The sequence below is a fragment of the Bison bison genome, unplaced genomic scaffold, assembly GCF_000754665.1.
Source record: "Bison bison bison isolate TAMUID 2011002044 unplaced genomic scaffold, Bison_UMD1.0 scf7180017864538, whole genome shotgun sequence".
NCBI classification, from domain to species: domain Eukaryota; kingdom Metazoa; phylum Chordata; class Mammalia; order Artiodactyla; family Bovidae; genus Bison; species Bison bison.
In genome coordinates, this window is record NW_011495086.1 from 5,478,081 (window position 1) to 5,499,457 (window position 21,377).

Sequence of the window (21,377 nt, forward strand, 5' to 3'; positions counted from 1 at the left end):
CAATATCCCTGACCATTTTACTTATGGAAGTGATAGGCAATATTATTATAACTATGTAATTCTTGAAAAGTCTTTATTTATATTGGATTTAAATGTACTTTTAAATTCTAATAGTTCTATTTTTGCCTTCTGAATAAATTTGCAATAAAATAATTATTCTCTAAATTAACCATCTTTCTGTTTTCATACACAATTATAATATTAGTAAGAACTATTCATCTTAATTAAAATGCCACAGGTGAATCGCTTTAAACATGAAATTAGTATTAACCATAAGTAAAGGCAAGTCAAAAAAATTGACTAAATATAGTAATGTTATTGAAGGAAAAAAAAGGAAAAACTGAGAAAAGCTAACCTTCTATTATGGGTCAAATTGTATCTTCCAAAAATTTATTTGTTGAAGTTTGTATTAGCTCACTAATAACAAGTACCAAAGACTGGGTGTTTTAAACACAGAAATATATTTTCTCACAATTCTGGAGGCTAGAATTAAGAAATCAAGGTATTGGTATTTTCCAGGGTTGGTTTCACTTGAAGCCTTTCTCCATGTGTCTTCACAGGGTCTTCCCTCTGTGCATATCTGGGCTCTAATCTCCTATCTTCAAAGGATATAAATTGTCTTGGATTAAGGCTTGCCCTAATAAACTCCTTTCGAATTATTTATGGCTTTATAGTCTCTGTCTCTAAATACTGGCAAATTCTGAGGTACTGAGTGTTACAGTTTTAACATGTGAATACTGAGAGGGATCCGATTTAATCCATAATGAAGTCCTAACCACAATACTACCAAATATGATCTTATTTGAAAATTGATTTGTTGAGGGTGGAATTGCTGGCTGTACTGAAGTAGGGTGGGATTCCTAAACCAATTTGAAGGGGACATTTCATTACAGACTCCCCGTGAGAACTCAGTGAAAATAAACACAGAGATCAGGGTCATGCTCTACAAGCTAAGGAATGCCAGAGATTACCAGCAAATAACCAGAAACTAGTAAAGAGTCATAGAACAGACTCTCCTTCACAGCCCTCTAGTGAAAGTAAGTCAGATGACACGTTAATCACTGACTTCTAGTCTAGAGACCAAAAGACAATACATTTCTCTTGTTCTACGTCATCTAGTTTGTGATACTTTAGTACAGTAGCCCCAGGGAAGCAGGAGATTTTAAATACATTTCAATATTGATAAAAATAAGACAAAAGTTGTTTCATTTTTATAAAATGAATACATGCAAGTCACAAAAAAAATCTGAAATAATTTGTTTCATGTATATTATGAAATATTGTATAGTACTTAATACTTATACTTTTATGTACTTATGATAATAATTGTTATACTTAAGCAATCATAAAATATCTTAATTTATCTTAGCTATATCATGGCAAAAGTCACTGGTGTTACTCTTCTTGAGAAACAATATTAGATTAGATAATTAACACACTTTTAAATACCAGTTGGTCCTAAATAAATTTCAAATTAAGGTTAAAATTACTTTACTCTTATCTGAGTTATTTCCACAGTTCTCCTGAAGGAGTCAAAAACAAAAATAATTTTTCATCACTGTTTACTTAATGAGTTTCATGATAATGTTATATTTTCAAAAACAAAATATGGGATGAACTTCTTCATTTTTAACTTTCATGCATTTATAATATGAAACATATTTTTAAAACATGTACAAAATGAAAACAATTAGGAAATATTCACTTATATGAATTGCAATTTTTATTGAAATTAAATTGCCATTTTCTTTGTGAATAATTTTTTTTTAGTTCAGCATATCCATCCTGTGTGTCACATTGTGATTCATTTCTCCCACCACTTTTCCTCTTTTAACTTCTATGAGCACTGCTTTGGTTCATTTATATGCAACCATGATGTCATATTTTTCCAATATAAAATTTTAAGTTGATGAACTACATATCATTTCCATCTAGAATCAGCCTCCTTTTTTCCACCAGAAGCACAAGTCTATAAACTTATAGTGTAGCAATGCATAGTGTAGCATAGTCATAATCACAAATGAAATGCACATAATACCTTATAAGGTGTATTTGTTATTTATTAAGGGAGCGTTCCTTCCGAATTTCTCATATTTCCTTGTTGAGAAATCTGTCTTCCAGAAACACACATAGCTTCACTGGTTCCTTCTTGAACAGAGGTAATTTTATTTGATTAGTCAGATAGGTTGAAACAACCAAGGGCCACTTATTTGCTTCTTCTGTGCTATTTTGGAATTGGCCAGCTTGCAGTAAAAGTGTATTCAAGGCGCTCTCCTATGATGAAATAGAGTGTTCTGTCCAGCCTTGAAGAGTGGGAGAGTGTTGCTATGTCCGTTTGGCAATATTTTCATGGGCTCCAGTCTCCAGCCAAGGATTTAAAGATAAAAAATTAAACCTGTGAATATATACTAGCTGGATGTGATTCCTAGCTCTGACTCCTTAGCTGTGTGATTTTAGACAATTTTCTTAACCACTCTGTTTCTCAGTTGCCTCAAATTTAAATGAAAATGACACAACCTTCTTAATCAAGTTTTTTTTTTTTGTAAAATGTAAATGGGTAATAAGCATTAAATGCTTAGATAGTCATTGTCATCTAGTAAGTATTCACTATTAACAGCTGTCACCTGCGTCTTCTGTGTTACTTATAACTGTTCAGTATTTAGGTAGTGGTGTTATTTATTGATCTCTAAATTTCCAACATTTTAAGAGCAATGTAGTAAGAAAAAAAAATGGAAAAAAAGTTATAACTGCCCTTTAAGGACAGATTTGCAAAAGCAGTTATGAAATCCTATCTAGAAAAGCAAAAAAAAAAAAAGAAAAGAAAAGAAATACAAATGAATTCCTGTGTGCACTGCTTTTTACATGTTTTGTAATTAAGTGCAGTAAAAACCAGGCTCTAGTCTATAGAAGGAAGAAAGGTGCAGTATGGCAGCTTGACTCAACACTGAGCTGGATCAACGGCTTATTTTTTCAACTCTTTGGAATAAATTACATTCGACTTCTGCCCAAAATACTACTAACTCATTTCTTTAGGATGCAGGAATCACTTTCTGCCACCATCATGAAACAAATGTTCCTCTAAGTACTGAGCTGAATTTTGCTCCCTACAGTACCCACTCCCTGGTCTTGAAGTAAGGTAAAGAAAATTACCACTGTTGAAGAAATCACTTGGCAATAAAAATCTACAAATTTATCAGCAGGAGTTTCTGGAATAATCTAGTCAATCGCATCAAAAAAAAAAAATACTGTGAAAAGAAAAGTAACTACCCAATATTCTTCAAGTCTCACAATTTATATTTCTATTGGTTATACCCAATGATGACTTTAATTAAATAAATGAACATGAGAAAAGTTATGAAAAAGAGAAATTTCATACACACATAAATGAAAAAATTGAGGAATCATAATATAAAGGAACAATAATCATGTCTTCTGTGGTTGAAGACTGTTTTATTTCTTCCTTTCATTTTTTTTTTCCCCTTACCATGCTGCACTAGTTCATACTTTTGGTACTAGTTTTAATAAGTGTGGTGAGAGAGGATATACTTGCCTTGTGCCTGATCTTACGGGGTATCATCCATCCTCTAGCCATTAAATGTGATGCTGGCTGTAGTGTTTTGCTGTATATGGACTCTATCAAGTTAAAGAAGTCTCCCCTCTTTTCAGCCTGCTGTGAGTTATTATTATGAGTCTGTTTTAGATTTTGTCATCAATGGATAAGATTAAATAGTTTTCAAATTTTTCATGCATTTATGTTGACTTTCCTTGATTGAATCCATGCCTATCTTTAATGACATTTGATCATGGCAGTTAATCCTTTTAATACACTGTTTGATTCAATTTGCAAGAATTTTGTTGAAGATTCTGTATTTGTGTTCATGAGATAGTGGTCTGTAATTTTCTTTTTGTAGTGTTTTTCTCTAATTTGGTATTATGATAACTCTGAGCTCACACAACAAGTTTAAAAATTTTTTGAAGATTTATACTATCTATTCTTTACATGTTTCATAGAATTCATCATTGAAACTCTCTATCCCAAGTACTTTCTCTATTTGTAAGGCTTTTAATTATGTTTAATTTGTTTAACAAATATAGAGCTATTCATGTTATCTATTTCTCCTTGTGTATGTTTGGTGGTTTGTATCTTTCAAAGAATTGGATCACTTCCTTTAAACTCTCAAGTTTACATTACAATTTTTAACTCTTAATTCCACTTTAAATAATAATATACTGCTTATACGTACACCGGGTACTTTGTAATGAAGTATTGTTCTCTTCTCCACTTTACGGTGTTGATGAAACCTCAAAGATTTCATCTTCCATATATTGACACTGTAATCACCCAAACCACTGTTACTATCACTACTCTAACAGCTAGATTTTTAGAACAATTAAGAATAAAATATAATATTTTATTTTACTTCATTACTGACATTTTTGCTTATATACATATATACCAGTGTTTCTGGTATATGTGCTTGAAAATCACCTTATAATACTTATTGCAGGACAAGTCTACTAACAATATTTTTGTTCAAGAAAGCATTTACCCTTTGTTTTGAAAATAACTTTATTGTATATATGTCTCTTAGTGCTTTTATTCTGTTTTTTCCTTTCAAAACATTAAATATTTCATTTGATTCTCAATATCTGATGAGAATCCACTGTAATTCTTACCCTTCTTCTACAGGTAGGCTAACTTTTTCTTCTGTTTCCTTTTAAAATTATCTAGTTGTCTTTGGCTTTGCATGAATTGGCTTTGGCTTTTTGAATATATCACATGTATTAGTAACCTGTTACTTCTGTAACAGCTACCATAAAAAGTGGCTTAAAACAACAGATTTATTATAATTCTCCATGTCAGAATTCTGAAATGGGCCTTAGTTAGCTAAAATCAAGTCATTGTCAGGACTCTGCTCTTTCTGGATGATCTAGGGGAAGATCTTTTTGATCGCCATTATGTTCAATTATTTCTAGAAGTGGCCTGCATTCCTTTGTTTATTGTGCCTTTTCCCATCCTTAAATATAGAAATCTAAAACTTTAAATAGCTTTCTGACTTTGACTCTCTGCTAATGTCCTCACATTTCCTTCTCTGACTTTTTAAAGGACACTTGTGATTACATAGAGCCCACCCAATTATGCCTGTAATGCAAGAGACGGAGGAGATGCAAGTTCAGTCCCTGGGTCAGGAAGAGCCCCTGGAGGATGAAATGGCAACCCACTCCAGCATTCATGTTTGGAAAATCCCAAGGACTGAGGATCCTGGCAGGCTACAGTCTATGTGGTTGCAAAAAGTCAGATATGTCTGGGTGACTAAGCACACAGCTCATTTATCCAGGATTATTTCCCTATCTCAGTTTCTTGAGCTTGAGCCCTGAGAAGTCTCTTTTGCCTGATGAGGTGAGGTGAGGTGATAAGTACAGGCTTCCAAGACTAGGAGATGGAAATCTTTGATATGGAGCATTAATCTGTCTACCTCACACAAATGGCAAATAACAAACATTGCAGAGAATGTGGAGAAATTGGAATATTTGTGCATTGCTTGGAGGAATGTAAAATGATGCAGACATGGGAAAAGAGTTCGACAGTTGCTCAAAAAGTTAAACATGAAATTATCATATAATTTAGCAATTCCATCCATAGGTATATACCCAAGAAAACTGTAAACAAGTACCAAAAAAAACCCCACAACACTTGTACACAAATGTTCACAGAAGCACTATTCATAATGACCTATAGATAGAAACTAACCAAATGTCCATCAGCAAATGAAAGAATTAATAAATTGTGATATGTGCATACACTATAATATTATTTGGTGGTAAAAATGAATGAAATACTGATACATGTTATGGTACTGCAATGTGAACATCAAAATATTGCTAAATACAAAAAGCCAGACATATGTCATTATTAGACAAATCTACTAACATGAAATATTCAGAATAGATAAATCCACAGTGAAAGAAAGAAAACTGGTAGCTGTCATGGGTACTTATTGGGTAAATATATCATTGTGAGGTGATGAAAATATTTTGGAACTCAATAGAAGTGGTAGTTGTAAGATATTGTGAACGTCCTAAATGCAGCTAAATTCCTCAGATAAAATGCTAATTTGCCTTATATGAATTTCACCTCCATTAAAAAATAATGCTATCTTAGTCTTAAAAGGTAAGGGAAATGAAGTACAAGTGGAGTACCAAACTGGTGGTTAATTTTATGTGTCAACCTGCCTGGGTCATGGTGCCCAGATATGTGGCTAAACACATTTCTGAATGTTTCCATGATAGTGTTCTTGGATGAGGCATATATTAATGTTTAAGTTGATAGGCTTTCAGTAACAGAAAATGTCCTCCATATTTTGAGTTTACCTCATCAGTTGAAGATCTGAATACAACAAATGCTGACCTCCTTGAAAACAAGAGAGAATTCTTTGGCAGATGATCTTTAGACTTCATGTGCAACATGGTTTCTTCCCAATTCCACAGTCTTTGGACTCTATCTGCAGCTTTTCCCTGAGCCTCCATCCTGCCTGCCTCTATCAGTTTGGACTCACCAAACCTCCACAACTGCATGAACCGGTTCTTGAAATAAATTGTTTTATTTATATATACACACCTCTTGATCCTGTTTCTCTGAAGAACCCTAACCTTAATATAGTAACTTATCCAAAATCATGCAGAAAAGTAGAATTTATAGATAAGAAGTCAAGCACTCTTAATTCAAAGGATACAACCTCACCAACAATATCTATTTTCTGGAGTCAGATTGCCTGAATTCAAATTCCAGCATCACAATTTACAATGTGTATGGCTTTACTCATTTTGATTACCTGGTGGCTCAGGGGGTAAAGATTCTACCTGCAATGTGGGAGACCAGGGTTTGACCCCGGGTCAGGAATGAAATGGCAACCCACTCCAGTATTCTTGCCTGGAAAAATCCCGTGGATGGAGGAGTCTGGCGGGCTATGGTCCATGGGGTCGCAAAGAGTTGGAAACAAGCAACTCAATTGTTTTACTCATTTAAATTCTTTACTCATTTAAGCCTCAATTTTGTCAAATATAAAATGGTGTACATAGGGAGGCTATAACACAGTATTGTTGTGCCCATTACATGAGAAACCATGTAAATTTCTCAACAGAGCAATGGGTACTTGTAGGTGTTTTACCAAGATCAGATATTGCTACTACTTCAATGAAACTGATGTAATTTCCAATTATGATAGATTATTCTTTTATTTACCTAAAATAATAAAGCAGCCAGTTATTTCATGAACCAATTGGAGTTATTCAGGAACAGTAAAGAATTACATTTCAGGACATGCAATATATGGCCAACCCCAGGCAAGACAGAAGAGAAGGGGGAGTTGGGAGGAGATACTATAAAGGAAGAGTACATCGCTGAAAACTGGGGATTCAAAGTGTAGTGTCTTTTGCTTGGCTGTGTTGTGAGAGACTCTCATTGGCTGGACTGTTTCTGGACAAAAAGAATTCTTTCCTCCCGATAGGTAGTGAAGTAGTAACTTTCTTTTTGGAGGTACACAGGCACTACTTTCATAGGTCTGTTAGTAATACTAACATGGCTTGTAGGGTGTTAGAGTTTTCCCTCTGTCCTCTTGACTTTATTTTAAATGAGGTCTCTATTATTTCTTATACCTTGTTGACTTATTTTTTTGCCTCATTTAAGAATTCAATTCAACTAATTAGGAAAAATGGACTTTGACTCAGTTACACTGTCTAAATTGCTAGATATGCAATGGACATATTGTTTTCTCTTGGAGAAATTAGTTATCTTTTCTGAATTCCAGAATCTTCCCTTGTCAAAGATGATATTGGCACCTATCACAAGTAACTCAATATAGTATTATGTAATCCTGAATGGTATACAGCAGCCATTAGCAATAGAAAATTTAGTAAATAGTAAATTTAGTAAATGGTAAATTTAGTAAATTTGTAGCTATTATAAGAATGGTAGTAGTTTAACTTTACTGCCTCATTCTTCCCTCCTGATTAGGTGTGCACAATGGAGGTGAGATTTCATGAGAGATTGGATTTTTGTGGATACTGGGTAACCTATTAGAATATTTTAGTTTTTTTTTAAGTTATATAAGATTTCTATGAGGAAATCATCTAAAAATATGAATTTATATAAAAACCTCTTCTGCTTAAAGTACAGATCATGAACCCATAACTTTCTGCACTATAGTTTTAATTCTAAAATTTTCCAAAAACAGAATAGTCTCCTATACAGGTAAAGACCAACACACACACAAACTCACACACACACAAAATTTTTAGAGAAGATAATTTTTCTCTTTACAAATAATATCAAAGAACTGACTCTATTAGAACTTCTAAAAAGCTGGAACTTACCTATCTATACCTGTAAAAAGTCAACAGATTAAATGTTAGTGAACTTATTTTTTTAATTTAATTTTATTTAACTTTACAATATTGTATTGGTTTTGCCATATATCAAAATTAATCTGCCACAGGTATACATGTGTTCCCCATCCTGAACCCTCCTCCCTCCTCCCTCCCCATACCATCCCTCTGGGTCATTAGTGAATTTAAAACATTCATGACTTAAAAGATTATTGCTTTAGTTCACTTGAAAAATGGATGTATTGCTCATGTGTAAGCTTGGGCTTCCCAATTGGCTCAGTGGTAAAGAATCCACCTACCCCTGGGCTGGGAAGAAGCCCTGAAGGAAGAAATGACAACCCACTCCAATATACTTGCCTGGAAAATTCCAAGGTCAGAGGAACCTGACAGGCTGCAGTCCATGGGGATGCAAACAATCCAAAGTGACTGAGTGACTGAGCATGCATGGACAAGCCAGGGCATCGGGTACAATTTTTTTTTTTCTTTCAAAGACTGAATATCAATCTAAAGCAGTGTCTATATCTAAGTTATCAGGTAATCTCTAAAAGATTAATAACAAACATACTAGACCAAGTTTCTGACTCAAACATTATTTTGGGTAATAATAAAATACCTATGGATACAAATTATGATTTTCTATTTATCTAGCAATATTTAATCATTTCAATTAAATTATGTAAATTACTTAAACTTGCTGAGCCAGGGAAATCTTGTCTAAATACTTTGAATAATTTTACTTTAAATACTCCAGCTGCAATGCAGGAGAACTCCTGCAATGCAGAAGACCCTAATTTGATTCCTGGAACAGGAAGATATACTGGAGAAGAAAACAGCAACCCCCTTCAGTGTTCTTAACTGGGTCATCGTATGGACAGAGGAGCCTGTCAGACTCCAGGCCATGGGGTCCCAAGAATTGGACACAACATAACAACCAAACTATCGCTTCACAGCATGGCTATAGATGTGACACTTTATACAAAGAAATGGTAACTTTTAAATACATAGGGTGGTGATTAAGTCGTGTTCCACTCTTGGTAACACCATGGACTGTAGCCTGCCAGGCTCCTCTGTCCATGGGATTTTCCAGATAAGAATACTGGAATGGGGGTTGCCATTTCCTTCTCCAGGGCATCTTCTCCACCCAGGGTTTGAACCTGGGTCTCCTGCATTGCAAGCAGATTCTTTACCAACTGAGCTACCCAGGAAGCCTGACCTATACACACACACACATATACATATGTGTGTGCATGTGTATATCTATCCTACAAATAAGATGTGTAGATCAATTACATAATATGTAAATACAGATGGATGTGCATATAAATTAATACTATAAGTGAGATGAGATAATACATGGCTTGACTCCAACAAAATCTTTCTTGTGTTATTTGGTAAAATATATTTATAAGAGAGAATTTTAGCTTTGTTTTGCTGTTGTTGTTGCTTTTTTCTAAGACTCAATGTTTTAACCAAACAGTATACTTTTAATAACATTTCCTATAAACATATATATATATATATATATTAGTATTATTGGAAATAAATATTCAGTGTGCTAGAGTCAGCATTTTTTTACTTTAAAGTTTCTTTTCAATGAGGGATAATATTTCTAAAATCTCTATGAATATTTTCCTTGTTATATTTTAGTCAGCATTTTCACATTTGTATCAGATAGATTAGCAAGGGAAAACGGCAATACAACCTGAAGGCTGAAAGTTTAAGTGTAAAAAAGACCAGAAATAGAGAAGTCATAGTTGTCATAGCAACAAAATCTTGCTATATTCATATTATCCCTTTCCTCATAAGAAGAATTTTCAAAGCTCTGTAGTGTTGTTCCAAACTAGTATGGGAATGCTGTGTGCATTTAATATAGAACTTTAAGGTAGTGTTGATAGAGTCCATATTCAGCAAAGGCAACACTTTATTTGAAATTTAATTCAGAAAATATATACATTTAGGGAGACTTCCAGTAATACAATCTTCATGGAATAAGGTATAGTTAAGACTACACGTTTGCTTCTTTCCAGGATACATAATGACAAAAGCATTTCATGAAATTCTAGAATCATCCCAAGGTTTTTACTAAATCTGTTTTTATTTCCCAGTGGCCTTTCACTAATTTTTATAATAAAACAGCAGGTATTATATATTATCTTTTACCAATGACTATTGTATATTTTATCGTGCATGTTTAATTCCAGGTATAGTCACATGTATTGTAATCTTATGATGTTACTATATTCACTTCAAGATGTATCAGGAAATTAATGATGTCATGTACAAAACAGTTCTATACTCTCTTCTGTCTACTTAATTTTTTGCTAGAAAATAAATAATAAAAACATCAAACATCTTTACATAATAGAACATAATTATAAAACTCAAAAGACTGTGTTTAGTTTTATTTTAAAAACATCTGTTCCTCAACTTTTTTACCTACTAATTTAACTGATTAAAATATTAATATAACTAATTCTGAAGTTAGTGCAATAAATAATTACTGAGTGAGAAAAACAGGTAATTTGGACATAATTAAAAAGGAGAAATATAAAATACTTAGATTAGAAATATAACTGAAAATAAGGTTGAGTTATGTAAAAAAGAACTATACCACCACTTAAAAATAAGATATTTGGGGAAAAATTCAGAAAGCAACTTATGATACATTAAACATAGGGATTTTAAAATATGGGATTATATAGTTAAAACTTAATATGGAAAAAATATTCTGGAACTTTGTATGATACAGATATATTTCATTATATGATTTTAATTGATGCTATTAACCAAATAATGCAGAATCCACAGATTCATTTACCCTTTTAGCATTATACAAATGTTGAGTTTTATACAACAGTATAATTTAATAGATATTATTCTTTTTCATGTTAATTTTCTCCTTCAACATTCAGCTTCAAGTTATTATAAAGCTTTTGCTTGGTTCTGGATAAAATGAGATGATTTGGGGAGTGGGATAAATGGGCACTGATTGTGATAATCCAGGAAGAAAGGTAGAGATTTTAGACATTGTAAACAAGGACATAAAACACAGGACAATTCAGTGAGAATTTAGAAGGTAAAACACTGAGTATCTGAAAACTTCAGAGTAAGAAAGAGCTAGAGACCAGCAAGGTCCTAGTGCAGGTCCATCAGCAGATCCCAAAGCTATGGTCCTCAGGACTCTTTAGAAGTGAAATCGTTACATTATATAACATCAGTGGTGATAGTCTTCTTTGTCTAATATTTTTTTATTCCAGTTTGATTTATTGTTGTATCCTGTGGTTTACAGACACCTGCCTTAGGAAATGTTAGGGGAAAAAAATTTTTTTTGAAAGGCAATTACATTGACAATGTCTGGTTCAGCCATGAGCAAAATGGCTGTTTCTCAGACTTGACTTGGCTGCTTTGATACTGTTGCATGGAAATAACTCAACTGGTGGAAACAGAGAGCAGAATTTCCCTCTGGCACTCTTCCTCACATGTTGATAAAGTTGATACATGACATGCAAGAGAAATGTTTCTATTAATTTTGGCACTTAAAATGGATAACCAACAAGGATCTACTGTGTGCAGGGAACTCTGCAGTGTTAAGTGGCAACCTGAGTGGAAAGGGAGTTTGGGGTGGAATGGATACATGTGATATGTATGGCTGAATTGCTCTACTGGGCACCAGAAACTATCACAATATTGTTATCGGCTATATTACAATATAAAAGGTTTTTTTTTTTTTTTTTAAGAATGTAGTACATATAGCTTGCAGAGATTTCAGAGAATGGTAATCTCTGAAATTATAGCAAATACACAAAAATCTTCCGTTACAAGATCTTTTTTTAGAGGGAGTGGACATACATATGCATATGGCTGACTATGTTGATGTTTGGCAGAAACTAACAATATGACCAACCTAGATAGCATATTCAAAAGCAGAGACATTACTTTGCCAACAAAGGTCCGTCTAGTCAAGGCTATAGTTTTTCCTGTGGTCATGTATGGATGTGAGAGGTGGACTGTGAAGAAGGCTGAGCACCGAAGGATTGATGGTTTTGAACTGTGGTGTTGGAGAAGACTCTTGAGAGTCCCTTGGACTGCAAGGAGATTCAACCAGTCCATTCTGAAGGAGATCAGCCCTGGGATTTCTTTGGAAGGAATGATGCTAAAGCTGAAACTCCAGTACTTTGGCCACCTCATGGGAAGAGCTGACTCATTGGAAAAGACTCTGATGCTGGGACGGATTGGGGGCAGGAGGAGAAGGGGATGACAGAGGATGAGATGGCTGGATGGCATCACTGACTCGATGGATGTGAGTCTGAGTGAACTCCAGGAGTTGCTGATGGACAGGGAGGCCTGGCGTGCTGTGATTCATAGGGTCGCAAAGAGTCAGACATGACTGAGCTACTGAACTGAACTGAACTGAACAAAATTCTGCAAAGCAATTATCTTTCAATGAAAAAAATAAATAATTTTTTAACTTAGAGAATAATATATTATTTTACCATAAATGTGCTAACATGTTAAAAAATACAAGTGGAATATAGCCATGGATGTCCACAAATTTAGGGATATAACATATTAATATACATATTAATTTGATATGAAAGTAGTAAGTTATGAATTCACAATATATTCTATGTCAGAGCATTAAGTTTTTGGTTTTATTACAGTAATAGCTTCACTTTTTCCTAGTTGTATTGAATTTTCTCAAATGTATGAGGGAAAAAAAAGCTTTCATATTATTATACTAAACTGCTATAAGTAAATCTTGTGGTTTTTGGTAAAGCTCCACTATTGATTCACCAATTCTACTGTACTTTTGCTTCTTACAGAAAGGAAAACAATATATTGGTATTCATTACACCATATATTTGTTTGAATATACTAAGATTCAAACATACACATAAACACACACATATATGTTAAGGAAGAAACCAAGATTAAAACAAGAGATCAAACATCAATAAAGAAAAAAACATAATACAATTATGTTGGTTTGGTTTAAATTTTTTTATGTGTATTTTATTTTATAATCATTTTTATTAAAAATTGGAGAATTCATGTACAAAAAAGAAATACATTCTTTAAGATTTAGTTTTTTATACTACAATGAAGTATAATTACTACACATTGTTTGAATTTCAGAAATTTATTTTCTCTTATATTAAAGAAAGAAATTTAAGACTGATAATACCATTTAAAGCCTGTATCAAAGCCATTTCCCATGTTTTTTTTCAGGACAGATGTTTTATTTTGAAATATAATTTATCACTCTGTATAGATATTTTAGAAGAAAACTACACTTTTCTTAGTTTTTCTGAATATAAAAAATAAAAAAAATATGATGAAATAAGTATAAAACTTTTGTATGCCAATCAATTAAGTGAAATATAATGTAAACTGGCTGAACCCAGGTGGCTTTGTGGTAAAGAATCTGCCTGCCAATGCAGGAGATGGGGGTTTGATCTTTGGGTTAGGAAGATCCCCTGGAGAAGGAACTGACAACCCACTCCAGTATCTTTGCCTGGGAAATCCCATGGACAGAGGAGCCTGGCAGGCTATAATCCATGGGGTTACAAGAAAGTCGGACCCAACTTAGTGACTAAACTACAACAGTAATGTAAACTGCTAGAATAGTCATGTGAGGAATTCTTTGGACCCTCACTCCAGCAAAACAATAACTGGTGAAAAATACTAAAACATAATAAATTCACTGGAAAATTTACCAAGAGTGAAGTGAAAAAATATTATTTAAGAAAATCTACTACATATGTGGGAAAACCCCCAGTATATGGCATTAGAATGGGCTTCCCTGGTGGCTCAGGTCGTAAAGAATCTGCTTGCAGTACAGGAGACCTGGATTCGATCCCTGGCTTTTGAAGATCCCCTGGAAAAGGGAATGGCTGCTTTTGAACTGTGCTGCTGGAGAAGACTCTTTTGAGAGTCCCTTGGACTGCAAGGAGATCAAACCAGTCAATTCTAAAGGAAATCAACCCTAAATAGTTGTTGGAAGGACTGATGCTGAAGCTGAAGCTCCACACCTTTGGTCAACCAATGAGAAGTGTCAACTCACTGGAGAAAACCCTGATGCTGGGAATGACTGAGGGAGGAGGAGAAGGGAGTGACAGAGAACATGGTCAGGTAGCATCATCGACTCAATAGACATTAATTTGAGTAAACTCTGGGAGATTGTGAATGACATGGAAGCCTGGGGTGCTGCAGTCCATGGGGTTAGAGTCAGACATGACAGAGCAACTTAACAACAACAAATGGCATTTGAGTCAAGACCTGCTCCTTCCCTCCCTGGCTGCCCAGTTTAGCATAAAGGAAGCTCTTTTTTGGGTTTGTGAAGCCAAAAGCATGAGTTTCCTCTTCCCCTCACTTTCAAGGCAGAGCTACAGGGCCTCAGTTGCGGGCTGGGGGAGAGAGGGACAGCAAGATGCCACCATTCTTGCCATTCCAAGCAGAGGTTCTTTTCCAGGCAAAAGCAGCTGAGAGGTGTGGAATCTCTTCTTTTATCCAGCCCCAATTTGTAGGGTGAAAGTTCTGTCCTGAAGGCAACAAGCTGAGAACACTGGGGCCCTTAATGTCCTCTTTCCAATTCACTGTAGAATGAAATGTATACTCTGGGAGAAGCAAGAAAAGACCACCAGATCCCCTTGCCCTACCCAGCTTCTTGCTCATAAAGTAGGGTTGTCATTTGCAGAAGTGCATGCCATCACCTGTATACCCTTTCTGTAGCAGAGGCACAGAGACTTAATAAGAGAGGAAGGAATCAAGAAAGTCATTGTATAATCATAAAAGACAGTATACAGGCTTATTTTTTCTTTCTTGTCTTAGCTGATTAAAAAGCAATTATATAAAATAATGTATATATAAATACACTGTTGGAACTATAATATATAGACATATACTATATTTGACAGTAAGAACACAAAGTAGGCAGATGACAGCAAAGATGTATTGGAATAAGGAAATAACACCCAGATGGTAACTTAAATTCTCAGGAACTAATGAAGAGAACCAGAAGTGGTATATAGGAAGGATAACACAATAAATCCTTTAAGTAAATCATTGCTCTCTTTTTTCAGACTTTGAAAAAGATATACAAGAATAGAAAGGAACAATTATAATAATATATTGCTACTTTAAGCTATATATATATATATATATATATATGTCTGTAACACTAATAATATAAAAATTGGGATGTTGGATTAAAATACAAAGCAGTACAGTTTCTAGTCTTACTGAAATAAGTCTGAAGGGAATTCTGATCAGTTAAGGTATTTGGACATGACTGAGCAACTTAACTTTCACTTTCAAGATATATATGGTAAAGTGAAAAAAAAAAAAGAAAAATGAAATTGTTATTTGCATTTGATTCTTTGTGACCCCATAGACTTCAGGAGCCTGCCAGGCTCCTCTGTCCATGAGATTTTCCAGGCAAGGATACTGGAGTGGGTAGCCATTCCATTCTCCAGGAATTCTTCCTGGCCTGCGGATCAAACCTGGGTCTCCTGCATTGTAGGCAGATTCTTTACCATCTGAGCCACCAGGGAAGCCCCATATATGATAAACTCTACAGAAAGCATTAAGTAAATGACAAAAATATAGTAGCAAAAAATTCTTTGGACAAATTGAGTGAAATACCAGAAATCTTGGCTTAAACAGAAAAGAAAACATTAAGAAGAAACAGATGAACAAAAGGATCTGAGAGCATGCCAGGCCTCCCTATCTATTACCAGCTCCCAGGGTTTATCCAAACTCATGTCCATTGAGTCAATATATTATTAACTGATACCAATTAAAAATATATGGATATAGATATATACCTAGGGAGAATTCAAAACTCCATAATACCATATAAAAAGAATTATGTAGTAGGTAAACAAGGAAATCAAGATTTGGGGAACACTACCAGTTGTTGCAGCCACAGAACTCTAGTGACTTAGGAGCAGTTCGAGGCTGGGGAACCTGCCCATGGCCACTGGAGCCAGTGGACACTGAAATCTCAGCTAACAATTGCGAGAGCCAGTTCCTAACCATTGGAGGTCATACCCCTTTCTGGTTTTGATAGGTAGGTGCAAAGAAGGGAAGAAAAGGTCAGGAGCAGCAGCCTTGAGAGGATACCCCACTTTCAAGGTCAGAAAAACCCCAGTAAGATGGTAGGCACTTGAATTGCTGTGAGGAGATACGCCACATCCAAGGGCAAAGGGGAGCCCCAGCAAGATGGTAGAAAGGGCAAATTCATATTTATTATCAAACCCCATTCCTGCCAGAGACACTCAGAGGGCTCAAACAAACCTTGTGCACACCAGGACCCAGGGACCCCACAGAGACTGAGACAGAACTGTGTCTGAGCATCTCCTGTGGAGGTATGGGTTAACAGTGCTCTCCCACAGGGACAGGGGTTCTGGTTGTGGGTATGGCATAAGTCCTCTTGGAGGAGGTCACCATTAAACCCACTATAGAGCTGCCAGAACTTATATAGGACTGGGAAATAGACTCTTGGAGAGCACAACAAACAGAACCTTGTGTACAAGGACCCAGGAGAAAGGAATAGTGACCCCACAGGAGACTTGCCTGTGGGTGTTCAGGAATCTCAGGTGAAGGCATAGGTCAGTGGTGGCCTGCTGCAGGATTGGGGGCACTAAGTGTAGCAATACATGCCTGGGATGTTTTGAGGGAGGTCACCATTATCTTCATTACTTCCACCAAAGTTTGGCCCCAGGTAAATAGCTGTGAAAAGAAGAGAAGCGAAAAGCAAAGGAGAAAGGAAAGATATAAACATCTAAATGCAGAGTTCCAAAGAATAGCAAGGAGAGATAAGAAAGCCTTCTTCAGCGATCAATGGAAAGAAATAGCGGAGAACAACAGAATGGGAAAGACTAGGGATCTCTTCAAGAAATACAGAGATACCAAAGGAACATTTCATGCAAAGATGGGCTCGATAAAGGACAGAAATGGTATGGACCTAACAGAAGCAGAAGATATTAAGAAGAGATGGCAAGAACACACAGAAGAACTGTACAAAAAGAAAATCTTCACGACCCAGAAAATCACGATGGTGTGATCACTGACCTAGAGCCAGACATCCTGGAATGTGAAGTCAAGTGGGCCTTAGAAAGCATCACTATGAACAAAGCTAATGGAGATGATGGAATTCCGGTTGAGCTATTTCAAATCCTAAAAAATGATGCTGTGAAAGTGCTGCATTCAATATGCCAGCAAATTTGGAAAACTCAGCTGTGGCCACAGGACTGGAAAAGGTCAGTTTTCATTCCAATCCCTAAGTAGGCAACGCAAAAGAATGCTCAAACTACCACACAACTGCACTCATCTCACACGCTAGTAAAGTAATGCTCAAAATTCTCCAAGCCAGGCTTCAGCAATACACGAACCTTGAACTTCTGGATGTTCAAGCTGGTTTTAGAAAAGGCAGAGGAACCAGAGATCAAATTGCCAACATCTGCTGGATCGTCGAAAAAGCAAGAGAGTTCCAGAGAAACATCTATTTCTGCTTTATTGACTATGCCAAAGCCTTTGACTGTGTGGGTCACAATAAACCGGAAAATTCTGAAAGAGATGGGAATACCAGACCACCTGACCTGCCTCTTGAGAAATCTGTATGCAGGTCAGGAAGCAACAGTTAGAACTGGACATGGAACAACAGATTGTTTCCAAATAGAAAAGGAGTATGTCATGGTGTATATTGTCACCGTGCTTATTTAACTTATATGCAGAGTACATCATGAGAAACCCTGGGCTGGAAGAAGCACAAGCTAGAATCAAGATTGCTGGGAGAAATATTAATAACCTCAGATATGCAGGTGACGCCACCCTTATGGCAGAAATTTAAGAAGAACTAAAGAGCCTCTTGATGAAAATGAAAGAGGAGAATGAAAAAGCTGGCTTAAAGCTCAACATTCAAAAAACAAAGATCATGGCATCTGGTCCCATCACTTTATGGGAAATAGATGGGGAAACAGTGGAAACAGTATCAGACTTTATCTTTTTGGGTTCCAAAATCACTGCAAATGGTGATTAAAAACATGAAATTAAAAGACGCTTACTCCTTTGAAGAAAAGTTATGACCAACCTAGACAGCTTATTCGGAGAAGGTGATGGCACCCCACTCCAGTACTCTTGCCTGGAAAATCCCATGGATGGAGTAGCCTGGTAGGCTGCAGTGCATGGGGTTGCTAAGAGTCAGACACGACTGTGTGACTTCACTTTCACTTTTCACTTTCATGCACTGGAGAAGGAAATGGCAACCTACTTCAGTATTCTTGCCTGGAGAATCCCAGGGACTGGGGAGCCTGGTGGGCTGCTGTCTATGGGGTCGCACAGAGTTGGACAGGACTGAAGCGACTTAGCAGCAGCAGCAGCAACAGACAGGTTATTAAAAAGCAGAGACATTACTTTGCCAACAGAGGTCCATCTAGTGAAGACTATGGTTTTACCAGTAGTCACGTATGGATGTGAGAGTTAGACTATAAAGAAAGCTGAGCTCCCAAGAATTGATGTTTTTGAACTGTCGTGTTGGAGAAGACCCTTGAAAGTCCCTTGGATTGCAAGGAGATCAAACTAGACTCTCCTAAAGGAGATCAGTCCTTAATGTTCATTGGAAGGACTGGTGTTGAAGCTGAAACTTTAATACTTTGGCCACCTGATGCAAAGAGCTGACTCATTTGAAAAGACCCTGATGCTGGAAAGATTGAAGGCTGGAGGAGAAGGGATGAGTGGTTGGATGGCATCACTCAATGGACATGAGTTTGAGTAAAGTCTGGGAGTTGGTGATGGACAGGGTGGCCTGGCATGCTGTATTCCATGGGTCACAAAGAGTCAGATACGACTGAGTGACTGAAATGAACTGAACTGTGCATCATCCTGAAAAATAAATTCATATTTAAAATAAAATATCATAGAATAAAACCTTTGAGAAGTTTAACTCTTTGAAACACTTATTTGAAAATACCCTGATGTTGGGAAAGATTGAAGATGGGAGGAGAAGAGGACAACTGAAGATGAGATGGTTGCATGGCATCACTGACTCAATGGACATGAGTTTGAGTAAACTCTGGCAGTTGGTGATGTACATGGAGTCCTACATGCTGCAGTCCTTGGGGTCACAAAGAGTCGGACACGACTGCGCAACTGAACTGAACTGAAAAATTAATTAAATATGCAGACATCCAGAAAATACTTCAGCCAATCACAGCAGAACATGCATTTTTCTCAAGAATACATGAAATATTCTTCAGAATAGATCATAAACCATAAATATCTGCTCCAGGGTTTTTCTACAATGAAAAACAGCTCTTGCTTAGAAGAGTCTTCTCTTGTAAATGCTCTGACTGGTGTCCTTTGCCCTTACATGTCCATCATTGTGGTTCTCCCTGTATTTTGTCCTCATGAAATCCATCAAATGAATGCATCAATGCTTTCTGCAGCCCTTTCTGCTTGTCACTGTCATTTAAAAAAATGTTGTATTTTAAGATATTTTTTCTTGTTTTGATGCTTCAACAGTGTTTTGTGGGGATGAATAAGTAAATATATGCTCAGTCAAACCCTTGAAAACTGAAGATTCATAGTTTAGAGGATAAATTATTACACATTGATTTTCTTTTGCCCCCTTTCTCAGGAAAATATTTTAGGGGGGAAACATCTTTAATATTTAACTGTAGTTACTCCATTTCAAGGGATAAATGTTGTATTGTACAAACTATAATTCAGTGGTGTCATCTCAAATTGCATTGTTTTAAGTTCCAAAAAGAGCTGAATCTTTTTTGCCCCCTTACTAAGAATTTAATATTAGTGAAATAGTAAAGTGGAATAATCATGTGCATTTAGTTTCCAAACCTAATTCTGAAACTTATATGCTTTGAGATCTGAGGCATCTTCTTTAGTCTTTAGCTTCAGTTCAATTTAGTTCAGTACCTCAGTCATGTCCAACTCTTTGCGACCCCATGAATTACAGCACGCCAGGCCTCCCTGTCCATCACCAATTCCCAGAATTCACCCAAACCCATGTGCATCGAGTCGGTGATGCCATTCAGCCATGTCATCCTGTCGTCCCCTTCTCACCTGCCCCCAATGCCTCCCAGCATCAGGGTCTTTTCCAATGAGTCAACTCTTCATATGAGGTAGCCAAAGTATTGGAGTTTCAGCTTCAGCATCAGTCCTTCCAATGAACACTTAGGACTGATCTCCTTTAGAATGGACTAGTTGGATCTTCTTGCAGTCCAATGGAATCTCAAGAGTATTCTCCAACACCACAGTTCAAAAGCATCAAATCTTCGGCGCTCAGCTTTCTTCACAGTCCAACTCTCACATCCATGCATGACCGCAGGAAAAACCATAGCCTTGACTAGACAGACTTTTGTTGGCAAAGTAATGTCTCTGCTTTTGAATATGCTATCTAGGTTGGTCATAAATTTCCTTCCAAGGAGTAAGTGTCTTTTAGTTTCGTGGCTACAATCACCATCTGCAGTGATTTTGAAGCCCCCAAAATAAAGTCTGACACTGTTTCCACTGTTTCTCCATCTATTTTATATGAAGTGATGAGACCAGATGCCATGATCTTAGTTTTCTGAATGTTGAGCTTTAAGCCAACTTTTTCACTCTCCTCTTTCAATTTCATCAAGAAGCTCTTTAGCTCCTCTTCACTTTAAGCCATAAGGGTGGTGTCATCTGCATACGTGAGGTTATAGATATTTCTCCCAGCAATCTTGATTCCAGCTTGTGCTTCTTCTAGTCCAGCGTTTCTCATGATGTACTCTGCATATAAGTTAAATAAGCTGGGTGACATTATACAGCCTTGACATACTCCTTTTCCCATTTGGGACCATTCTGTTGTTCCATCTCCGGTTCTAACTGTTGCTTCTTGATGTGTCCACTTCTTCCACAGGAGACAGGTAAGATGGCCTAGTATTCCCATCTCTTTCAGAATTTTCCAGTTTATTGTGATCCACACAGTCAAAGGCTTTGGTATAGTC